This window comes from Euleptes europaea, chromosome 16 (genome assembly GCF_029931775.1).
Source record: "Euleptes europaea isolate rEulEur1 chromosome 16, rEulEur1.hap1, whole genome shotgun sequence".
Taxonomy (NCBI): domain Eukaryota; kingdom Metazoa; phylum Chordata; class Lepidosauria; order Squamata; family Sphaerodactylidae; genus Euleptes; species Euleptes europaea.
This window is the reverse complement of record NC_079327.1, coordinates 49,819,130-49,831,584: the sequence shown is the minus strand read 5'-3', so window position 1 is coordinate 49,831,584 and position 12,455 is coordinate 49,819,130. Positions and strand designations below refer to the sequence as shown.

General features: G+C 42.9%; 1 protein-coding gene across 1 annotated transcript in view; it reads right to left on the bottom strand.

Moving 5' to 3' along the window:
* Window positions 1-12,455, bottom strand: part of POLA1 (DNA polymerase alpha 1, catalytic subunit) — a 413,999-nt gene that overhangs the window by 86,619 nt on the left and 314,925 nt on the right. The window lies entirely within an intron of this gene.

Below are 12,455 nucleotides of genomic sequence, written 5' to 3'. Positions count from 1 at the left end.
CAATGTCTCCAATGCTGGCCATAGTGGCAGCTCAAGACATTTGTAGCCTGAGACCTCATCACTACTACCACCACCCTGCTCAGCAGCTGGAGAAAACAACTAACCGTACCTCTTTCCGACTCCAGCTCTTTTAAAAAAAGAAAGAAAGCCGTGCATGTCCTATAGGGCTTCCTGAACTCTCTTGAGATTATGTTCCTTACAAGAGCTTAGCCGTTATGGTTGCCCTGCCAACATGCAATCCAGAATGATGGGAAGGAGGTCTCATGAGTGAGTTTAGGAACTGGCACAAATTGCAGCACTGATTTAAAGAAGCCTGGGGGATCAAGGGTCTTATTCCATCTCCTGGGAAGAAGTGGAAGTAGCTGGGTGACAAACAGATAGCTTGGCTAACTGGTAGGAAGCAGGACTGGAGCTGCTGCCCTCACAATCTGCCACCTGAGGCCACCTCATTATGGCTTCATAATAAGTCTTTAAGGGACTAGACAAACTATGGATGGGCAGAGCAATCCAGAAAGGTGGGGGTAGTTACAAAATCACACAAGGTTGGAAGAGACCACAAGGGCTATCCAGTCCAACCACCTCCTGAATGGCTTGCAGCAGTGCAGTGGGGAATTAAAAATAGAGTTCACTCCAGGCCCCGTGAAACTCTCTCATAGAATTCACAGGCCTATGCCACCTTTTTGCAGGCATAACTCGACACCTGCAAAAAGAGGCGTACCTCACAGGAATGCCCTCCTGGATGCCGGCGTGAGGACTTGTACCACGAAAACATTGCCAGGTGGCAGTGCTTGTGCCCAAGCCTAGCAATGCCACATGGCAGCCCTACACCAGTGTATGTGCCCTTGCACCAGTGTCCGTGCCCACTTAGCCAGTGCAAGTAGCATTTATGCCGGTGTAAGGGTCACGCTGCTTCCTCAGCAGCCCCCCCTTTCAGGATTGCTCGTTAGCCATTTAAAACTTTATAGATATTTAGATCTGCTAAATATATATAGATATTTATAGATATTTAGATCCGCCAAACCGGGGGCTCCTCCCCCCGGCCTGCCCCTGGGACGCCCCTCTGTGCCGTTGCCGGCGCCACAAAGAGGCTGCACCAACAGAGGTGCGAGGTACGGCGGGACTGGCCTTGCAGCCAGCATAAGTACATGTAATCGCACGATTACACGCACTTATGCTGGTGGTGAGGTCACGCCTCCTCCTAAGGACTTTGGGCCCATTTTTTCAGGAATAGGCTGTCAAGTGGCTTAAATTAGGTTATTTTACAAAGACTTATTATATTATTTCCTTCTCTTTTAGAAGGCATGGTTTACATTAACAGCTAACCATGATTTGTCACACTGAAGGAACTTCAGGTTCATTTGTGCAAACCCCGTCCCGTCCCCAACAGCAGTTCTCTCATTGGTGGCAAGATAAATAGTTATTTCTGGGTTTGTGACTTTATCATTATATCCAGACAGGCAAACTAGGCTTTCCTTTGCTTTGCAAACCAGAATTTTAAACCAGTTTGATCCTGGTTTGCTCTGCACATGCAAACTAAAGCTAGCTGGATCAGATATAACAGTTGTTGGAAACCTAGGGATGGCAAGGGAGCCAGTCTCTTTCAAGGCTCATTTCTGTTATGTATGAACTAAGCATTTAAAAAGCCACGCTTAAAAGCTGGGTGTGGAAGCATGGGTCAAGTAAGGAAACAAGGTGAAATTGAATCCCAGTAAGACAGAGGTGAGGAGGGAAGGCAGCATGGTACAGCCTGATCTAGTCAGATCTCAGAGCCTGGTTAGTATTTGGATGGGAGACCACCAAGGAATACCAGGGTTGCTATGCAGAGGAAGGCACTGGCAAACCACCTCTGTTAGTCTCTTGCCATGAAAACCCCATAAGGGGTCGCCATAAGTCGGCTGAGACTTGACGGCACTTTACACACACACACACACACACACACACACACACACACACACACACACACACACAAGTCAGAGGTAATGCTAGTCAGGAAGGATGATGTTTTGGAAGGAACTGATCTCCTAGTGCTTGGGGGCATATCTGACATAGCAGATAATGAGAAGTTTCGGGATGCTCCTGGATTCAGCCTTGTTACTAGAGAAGTAGGTTCTTGCAGTTGCTAGATATGCCTTTCAGTTACCTTTATCAAATAGAGTATTGTTCCTTCTTTACTTTGCTGATCTGGTCATGCTGGTTTATGCTTCTGTAATCTCTAGGTTGGACTACAATAACAGGGTGTATGTAAAGCATCCCTTGAAAACATTTTAGAAGTTGCAATTAATACAAAACATAGCCACTCTTCTTTTGACAGAGACAAGCAGCTGTGAACAGACCCTGAAACCATTATCCTGATTGTGTATTTGCTTCTGGGTTCAAATAAAGGTGCTAGTTTTTACGATTAAATCCTTTGATAACCTGGGGCTCACATACCTGAAGGACTGTCTTTTCATGTATTAACATTTGACCTTAAGAAATAGCTGGCTGGAAGAGGTATGGAGGGGCACTGTCACTTCTAGCATTCAGGAAAGCTTGTAAGATAGTCCTCTTCCAAGAGCTTTTAGCTGATGTGGTTTGGCTGTGAAGTTGGTTTTGTTGTTGAGCTGGGCCTACTACAGTTTGCACAGTTTGTAGAGTTTGCACACTGCAAACTCAGTGCTACAGTATGATATACAATATATAGACATGCTTTCTGAAACTGGTATTGTTCCATCCAAACACTGTGAGTAGCTGGACCTCTCCTTCATTTAAAGAGGTGGCATTACTGGCACAGGGGCCCAAAACAGGCATAAGAGCAAGACACTGCTCCACATAAAATGGATTCCTCTCCAAGAAGTGTGGGAACCATTTTGTGTGCATGTCACAGGCAAGAAGACATTTGGCAGCTGTGCATTTTCCCATGGCCCAGGGGGTGCCTGGCTGAAAAACGGGGCAAGTTAATCCCCATTGTCTGACTCTAAGGTGATTCAATCAGTGCCCCGAGCAGACTATGAGTTGCACTATTATACCTGTAATTACCACAACCAGTCACTATCCTAGAGAATCATTCAGGGTATTCTTGTGCTTCCTGAAGACCCATCAAGCATCTCCTTCTTTTTTGTCTGGACCCCAGAAAAGCAATCATTTCTTTGTCCCTGGCTTACCTGCCTGTTACCTCATACTGCCTCAAGACACATTTTTGGGCACAAATACCAGTCCTCTGGCTATTCATAGTGTGTGTGTTCCTTGGATCTAAACATACACCCCCTACTTGAATGTAGGGTTGCTTGCTTTCTTTACTTCCAGAAACTCTGGCTGTTTCTCCCTCTACAGCGTTGCTTTCATCGGCTGTCACTCTTCTAGACTGGTAATTATCTCCCATTCCCTAAGTCTATCTTTCCCCCTCCACCCTACTTTTCTGTAGCTCTTGTATGAATTGTGTATGTGTTTATATTGTTGCCTGAGATTATTATTTTGTAATAAAACCATATTTTATTTGAGAAATTGCCTCTTTATTGGGAGTTTCCCCAAGGGACTTATCTCTGTATACACAGGTTAAAAGATCCCCGAGTTACCCCCCTCTAGCTAAAAAGCTCAGTCTCCTGCGCTATTTCCCCCAATAAAAGCGGAGACTATCTAATTCGAGTAACAACACAAGTATATTAAGTCTTTACCCATGTATGAGCTCCAAGACCGGGAGCGCAGCTGCCCTCCAAGGTTGTGTTATTTAGAAGGTTGTTATGACTGCTTGCTCTCTGTTAGTGTGATAACTGTAATCTATTTTGGGAACCAGGCTTGGCTTGGTATCCAACTGTGCCTTTGGTTTTCTGTATATGTTCCATCTTGCTCGTTTTCCCCCCATTAGAGTCCTTGTACCTTTCCCTGTAAGTTCCTGCTACTCACCTTATGCTTCCCAAATAAACCAGCCTCTTAGAATACCCTGTCTGGACGTTTGGTGATTGGAATTCAACAGGTGAACTCAGACCTTACATTAGGACTCTAATCCCTCCTTTATTCTCATTTTGTTTCTTTTCTTTGTTTTGAATTTTTGGGGGAAATGAGGTTGAAGCCTCTTCCCTAAGTTCTGCATGGTGGCAGCGGCTGAGTTCACCTTTTCCCCTGGAGGGATGACGGGTCGGGGAGAACTGTGGGTTAAAGACGCTAAATTATACGTGCCTAAAACTTTGCGGGCGGAAGTATTGGGACTTGCACATGGAGCAAAAACAGCTGGACACTTTGGTTTTGTTAAGACTTTGCATTTGCTCCGTCGTCAGTTCTGGTGGGCGGGTATGCGTTCAGATCTGGACTCCTTCATCCGCAGCTGTCCCATATGCACCACTGCCATGGGAAGTCATAGCCATGGATTTCATGACTGATCTTCCTTTGAGTTGGGGGAAAACTGTACTGTGGGTGGTTACTGACCTTTTTTCCAAACAGGTGCACTTAATCCCATGCGCTGGCATGCCCTCCGCTCAAAGACTGGCTCATTTGTTTGTAGCACATGTTTTCAAATATCATTCCTTCCTGTGCAACATAATTTCCGACCGCGGGTCAGTATTCGTAGCCAAATTTTGGAGGGCGTTCCTCAAATTGGTTGGGGTGGAACAAGGGTTGTCAAGTGCGTTCCATCCCCAAACGGATGGACAAACGGAGTTAATGCTGTGTTAGAATGTTATCTCCATTGTTATGTGAATTATCATAAAGATTGTTGATCTACTGCCTTTTGCTGAGTACGCATGTAATAATTCCGTTCATCAATCCACTGGTTTCAGCCCCTTTTGCATTGTGTACGGCAAAGAATTTGGACCTGTTGGTCAAGTGGATGTTTTGGGGGAGGAGGGGGGTGCAGAGATATCCAACTGGATTCAAACCATACAGGCTACGTGGCCTTGGTTAATCAAGAATTTGGAGTGGGCCAAAAGACAATATAAAGCCCAAGCTGACAAGCATTGGGCTCCCGGCTGGACCTTCAGGGTGGGGGATCTGGTATATCTCTCCACAAAAAATCTGCGGTCACTCCGACCCTCTAGAAAACTGAGTGAGAATTACATTGGTCCCTTTCCTATTTCTCAAATCATTAACGAGGTAACGGTGGAGTTGCAACTCCCTAAAACATTGAAGAGAATCCATCCGGTGTTTCATGTCAGTTTACTGAAGCAATACGTGCCAGTGCCTCAGTGGCATCCAGAAGATCCCCCAGAGGTTCCCAAAATGGTGTGTGTGTGTGTGTGGGGGAGGAACACTGCGAGGTTTCCAAGATCCTTGATTCCTGTATCCATGGGGGGGGGCTGGAGTACCTAGTCCGTTGGAAGCATTTCAGCCCCGCCCATGACAAATGGGTTAAACATCGTCATGTTTCCGCTCCTCGCCTACTAAGTCAGTTCCATGCCTCGTATCCGGACAAACCCGTCCCATCGAGCGAGGAGGGGAGGGGGGGCCTAGGGGGGGCAGAATGTGAGCTCCAAGCCCGGGAGTGCAGCTGCCCTCCAAGGTTGTGTTATTTAGAAGGTTGTTATGACTGCTTGCTCTCCGTTAGTGTGATAACTGTAATCTATCGTGGGAACCAGGCTTGGCTTGGTATCCAACTGTGCCTTTGGTTTTCTGTATATGTTCCATCTTGCTCATTTCCCCCCCCCATTAGAGTCCTCGTACCTTTACCTGTAAGTTCCTGCTACTCACCTTATGCTTCCCAAATAAACCAGCCTCTTAGAATACCCTGTCTGGACGTTTGGTGATTGCGATTCAACAGGTGAACTCAGACCTTACACTATGCCTGTGTGATGTGTGAAATGTACAAATTAGGTTCAAATATCTGCAAAATGTATATTTTACTGTTAGCTCTATGTCTCTCTTGTTATCTGTGCTTACTTCCCAGTTAGGAAGTTATAGCTTGGAAAAAGAAAAATGAGAGGTTCCTGCTATTCAGTATATTGCTGAATTGTTATGGAAGACTTTAGCTTGGACTGATCTGGGTACTAAAAACTTAAAATTATGTTGTAGATCATAGAGTGATAGGCTTATATGTTTTAAAATTTTAAGATTGTATTCTGCATTACTGGTTAGGGCATCAAACAATATAAAATACAAAACAGCATATCAAACAGCAACATCTACTAAGAATTACGAAGTGCAAATAAGCAGTGAAATAACAAGAATCCACCATACACCAAAAACACAATATAATCTGCTCATCTATCATCTCTGTGAGGTCGATGGAACAATACAGATTTTACCAGTTTGTACAGGATAAAGACAGCAAACAGCAAGGGAAGAAGATTTATTTCCAATTTGAAATATTTTCGCTTTTGAGTCTTCCTGCCACGTTTCATTGTGAGAGCGAGGAGACTCAGTGAGACATACCGGATGTCCCTACAGACCTGACTAGAAGACTCTTGAAACTCGATGGTGGGTGTTACATCAATATTGCCTGCCTATGCAACTAATTCTACAGGGAACCATGGATTACAAAAGAGTGGAGGAACGTTTGATGCAGCAAACTGAAACACTTAACAAGCAAATTCAACATCAAACACAGCATATGACTCAACTACTCGACCAGAAACTTGACAATCTTATGAATGAGATTAAGTCAATTAAAGAACAAGTGAAGGTATTAAAAATAGACATGAATAAGATGGAACTTACTATAACAAAAGTGGAGGAGGAACAAAAGGAAATTTACAAGGAAACTAAAGATAATGAGAAACAAATTGAAAACCTACACATACAAGGAGAAATTTTGAAGGACCAGATGGCATTTTTGGACATGAAATCGAGAGAATCAAATCTACGATTACGCAATCTCGTGGAAAAATATGGGGATACCAGAGAGATTATGATAAAGTCACTTGCTGACATTTTCCATTTAAGTGATCAAAAATTAAACTATGCAATAGATAAAATTTACAGAGTTCCCCTGTCACCAAAAATGCAGAAATCAACACCCAGAGAGATTGTGATTGTCTTTTTTGATCTCAAAATGAGGAATACAATCATGCAAATCCAATATGATAATCCTCTTTCGGTAGATGGATTACCATTAATAATGCTAAAAGATATATCTTGCCACTTGGTTGCAATGAGAAATGCTTACAAAGACTTCACAATGATACTGAGGAAAAATGGAATAAAGTATGCCTGGTTAATACCACAAGGATTTACGTTCATCTATAAACAGAGCAGATGTGCCGTCAATTCACCAGCTGAGGCTGAAAGATTTTTATTAAGCCACAAAGAATTGACAGATCCAATTCAAGGCAAAGACCAAGAAGAAATGCGACGGGATGAAGACTCAACTTGGCAAGATGTAGTAACTGGACACCATCGACTTCAAGAGACTATACCGAGGAAGCAAGAAAAGAACAGTAGAAACCCCCGACAGAAGAAGTCTTTTAAAAAGAAGGGATGAAGGGTTGGAGGGTATTAAAATAATGGGAATAAGGTGAGGTGTAGGGAAATAATTATATATATTTTTCTTTTTTAAATTTACATGGTAAGTAGTTCTATCCTAGTTTTTGGAATAATTTATACTCTATTAGCACTTTTAATTACTTTCAATGTTAATTAATCATATCAGATAGGGTTACAAAGTTATGGCGTATGCATGGATATAAGAAAGAAATACATATATAAAAATAAATATATAATGTTCTAGAAGGATAGGCAAAGAGTAATACAAAGAAGTGACTGGATTAAGAATGGGATAGAGGAAGTTGGGGGGGAAGTTCAAATTGTTATATGTATTTTACTATGAGGATATCCATTCAGCACTGTATTATTATTGTTTATATATGGAAAAATAAGCTAGATGGTATATCGAATGGGATTATTGTATCAACTTTATGGGGGGGGGGGAAAGACAGCAAACAGCAGTTTATAAAACTAAAAATTAACACCAGTATAGTGAAGCATGATTGGGGGAAAATGGGACTCAGTATAAGCATTCCAAACCAAGCATTATATACCGTATATACTCGTGTATAAGCCGAGTTTTTCAGCCCAAAAAAGGGCTGAAAAAGCCGAACTCGGCTTATACACGGGTCAATACGGTAGGAGAGGGGAGGAGGGAGGAGGGAGGAACTTACTGCTGCCATCGCTGCCTCGCCCGGGAGCCTTTCTCCTGCCGGCAGGGGCCTGGAGGGGCCGGCAGGAGGTCCCTGCTGGCCGCTCCGCCGCCGGCCAGGCGCCTTTCTCCTGCCGGCAGGGTCCTTCCTTGGCCGGCAGAAGGTCCCTGCCGGCTGCTCTGCTGCCGCCCAGGCACCCGGGAGCCTTTCTCCTGCCGGCAGGGTCCTGGAGGGACCGGCAGGAGGTTCCTGCCGGCTGCTCCGCTGCCGCCCAGGCGCCCGGGCGCCTTTCTTCTGCTGGCAGGGACCTTCCTGGGCCGGCAGAAGGTCCCTGCCGGCTGCTCTGCCGCCGCCCAGGCGCCCGGGAGCCTTTCTCCTGCTGGCAGGGTCCTGGAGGGGCCGGCAGGAGGTCCCTGCCGGCTGCTCCGCCCCCGCCCAGGCGCCTTTCTTCTGCCGGCAGGGACCTTCCTGGGCCGGCAGGAGGCCCCTGCCGGCTGCGCCGCCGCCACCCACGCGCCCAAGCGCCTTCCTCCGGCCGGCAGGGGCCTGGAAAGGCCTCCTGCCGGCCCAGGAAGGCCGCGCCGCCGATTCGCCGTGTCTCCCGGTAAGTAGGGGGTTCAGGGGCTCTTCCCCCTCCCCCCCTTGGATGGCACTGGGGGTGGGGTGGGGCGGGAGGGCCTGGGAGGCGGCGGGAGGGCGACCTGGGGCAGGGGCTCTGCGCTCTAAAATGGCGGCCGGCATTTTAGAGCGCAGCATTGCCGGTAAAGGGAATTTCTTATTGACCCTCGGCTTATACGCGGGTCAATAAGAAATTCCCTTTTCTGGCCTCAAATTTGGGGGGTCGGCTTATACTCGGGTCGGCTTATACCCGAGTATATACGGTATGCTTTCATTGGCTCATTTCTGTTAGTAAGTAGACTGTTATGTTTAAAACTACCTGAAGTGTCTAAACTATGTTCAAATGCAGCTCCATATAGAACCCATTGCAACAGTCAACCCTGTAGTTACCAAGATGTGTTCTATGGTAGCCAAACACATTTTCTTGGAGTGTGGCTGGTGGCTCAGTCCAAATAGATAAAAGACACTTTTGGCAATAACTGTCAACCAAAATTCCAGGATTGGGTCCAAAAGCACCCACAACTTACATACTTGATCCTCCATGGAAAGTATAACCCATTCCAGAACCAGGGAACCCAACCCCCAGATCAATAAGCCACCCACAATTAACATCTGTTTCATCAGAATTGAGCCTGAACCATCCACTGCATCGTTAACTTCAGGCACCTGTTTAAAACAGCTAATGCCTTACCTCACTCCAAATTTATAGACAGCCTCCATCCAGAAGTTTCATGTAAACTTGGAATGGAATCCTGGATCACCCAACAGAATAAATTCTGAAGCCTACCTGAGTGGTTGGAGTTTAATCAGTGCAATGTAGTGGTGCCAAATGCCAATCCACCATGAAGCAACCTAGAAGCACATCATATTTGATGGTACTGAAGGCTGCTAAGAATTCCAAGCAAATCAGAATTAATCTTTACCTGCCTTCCTCCTAGTCAGGTAATTCAACAGAGTAATTAAGGGGATTTCAGTCCCACACCTAGATCTGAAACCCATCTGATATGGATCAAGATAATATCATCTAGAAGGCGAGCTGAGTTTCCACCACACACTTCACCATCTTCAATTCAAGAATGGTATATTAGAGACAGGAAGTAATTATTCTAGTTAATGGGAGTCTAATAATTTGAGTCTTACAACTGCCATGTTCATTAGGACAGAAATTAGCTCCCCTCTCCAAAACTGAATTACTGAAGTGTTGTAAGAAAGCACTGAGTAATTTGAACCTAAGAATATAAACATCAATACATATTAATGTTTATTTAGGATGAAATCTGGCTTGCTTGTGCATTCAAAACACTTTTTGAGGGCAGAGGGGAAACAACATTATCATTTAATAAATTGATCTTTGACGGTGAAACCATAAGTATGAGAATGGGGGTAACAAGATAAAACTTATGGGTAAAGGAACTACCTCTAAATAATAACCTGAAGGAAGGGAGGTTTCCAATTGACAAGATGTTAAGAATGGAAAAGAGGTAACACTTGGTCATCCTGGCACTGAGCACAGGGCTGAAACAAACATAATTCTACATTACTGTAGTTCATTAGCAGCAAAAAAAGTTTGGCAGTGGAGCAAACGGCCCAGAGAAGTTTAAAAAGTTGCTTCAGTTTAGGGTTTCAAGCCAAAGATTGGACAAGCATCTGTAAAGAATGTCTGAAGCTTAGCATAGCTTGTTTAATGTCAAGGGCTATTCAAGCTGAAATACTGGAAATCTCTGACCTCCCAGTCCTATGCTTTTAGATTAAGGATTTTTATTCATCAGCTAGTACAAAAGATATCTCAATGAAATTTGGTTTTCAAATTACTAATGTCATGTGCAAGATACATGCTCTGTTATTGGAACAGTATTTTTTAAACATTACGTGACAGTGCACAAAACCCTAAGACTTATAAACTGCATTTTTAAAAACCTCTACATTTAAAGTTATTTAACACTACTTTCTCTCTTTCTTCATATGAATTTATAAAACACAGAAGCTTATTTTATTCCTTATTAGCTATTCTATGATACGCATCATCATTATACTATTATACACCACTTATTTTTAGTAAATCCTGATTACTGCTTCCTGAAGAATGAAAAAAAAGGACGACAGCGATTAAGTTATTTGTTTAGTTTTTTGGATTCAGCAGTAATTGCTGGTACACATCTCCCTGACTGCACACATGCAGCAGGTTGAATAGAACACTGAAATTACCTCCTTCATAATAGTTTGTTTTGATAATGTATTGTGTGTCGAGATGATGAGAAACAGTTGCTGTCAATTTGATTAGCCATTATATTTTTATGTTAATTGCCATTATTGGGTCCATTCTGTTTAGTGTCACCATAGAAGCCATACAATGTTAGCATAAATAACAAATTGGAGTAAATTAGGAAGATATATTTTTGCCAATTCATTTTAATTGCCCCTCAGTCCTTCCGTTGGTTAACGCAGCTGTTGACCCATAATAAGCGCTAGGTCAATATAGCTGCTTGTCAATTCAGAAATGCAAAGTGCTGTGTTGCTCGTAATGGATATACAGCCACCTTTGCCAGCCAACTGAAGCAAACGACTGACAACCCAAACGAAGGAATAAAGCATCAGCTATGGAGTTTGATGACCTGATATTAGCAGAGAGGCTAATTGAAAGTCACTATCTAAATGGATAAGATATTTTTTTAAAAAAAGTTATGCACATACATATATTTTTAATTATACCAACACCTCCTGCCCTTTTGTTACCTGGCATATTTTGCAATTAGTAACTAGTGGAAAACAAAAAGCTTTAGAGATTTTCAATGTCAAATACAATTAAACAAGATTAACACACATATACGAAACCAAGAAAGAGGTATCTTATGGGGGTGTTTGTGTTCTTTTTCATATTTGTAACTTCAATTTTAACTCCCCCAAATTCAATTCATCTGAAATTTTGCAGAGTTCAACAGTCTTTCACCAGATATCAATCTATATACACATTTTACTTTGGCTTTTATGGGACAGGGAAACAGGAGAGTATAATTATTTCTCTCTTTACTAATTGGCTTTCAGGTATAATGCTTCCTTCAACATACTGCTTTGAGTTCGAGGTGTATGCTTATCAAGTTTTCTTCACACACAGAACATTGAAAGATTTATGTAAAGTCAGTAAGCAATTTAAAAACGAATACAATCCACATTAAACTTCTTTTGTTAACAGAAAACTACTGAATATAGAAATACTAGTTAAACAGATTTAAAAAATTGTCATCTTTGATAACCAACCTTGAAAAAATCTAAATTAAACCACTTTAAAAACTTGGCACTCCACTTCTGAAAGGACCATTTTAAATCTACATTCAACCAACAAATAAAGATCTCTTTTTATGAATGGGCACAACATATGTGAAAATCACACTTCCTTATACCTGTTAATAATATTACGTTTAAACTGCTAATACACAGCTCTGCAGTCCTAAAAGGAATTCTGAAACAAATGGTATGACCATGGCTGAGATCCATATGTCAGCAATTCAAGTAGTACATTATTTACAGAAATGCAGAGGTGTGAGTGATTCTTGCATATGCTATACCTGATGACAAAGTCCAAATCATCCTCTTTATGAAATCTGAACATTTCTGTTACAGAAGCCTAAGGGAAATTTTAACAGCTACAGGTAAACATCACAGCGCTGAAGGACATAACAGATGCAGTGTTTCGTTGTTTTTAAAAGAACATCAGAGCAGGAATATTTTGGTGATGACACCAAGATTTTGGAATTCTTTCCCTAGCAACACCTGCTGATGGCTCATCCTTGTTATCCTTCA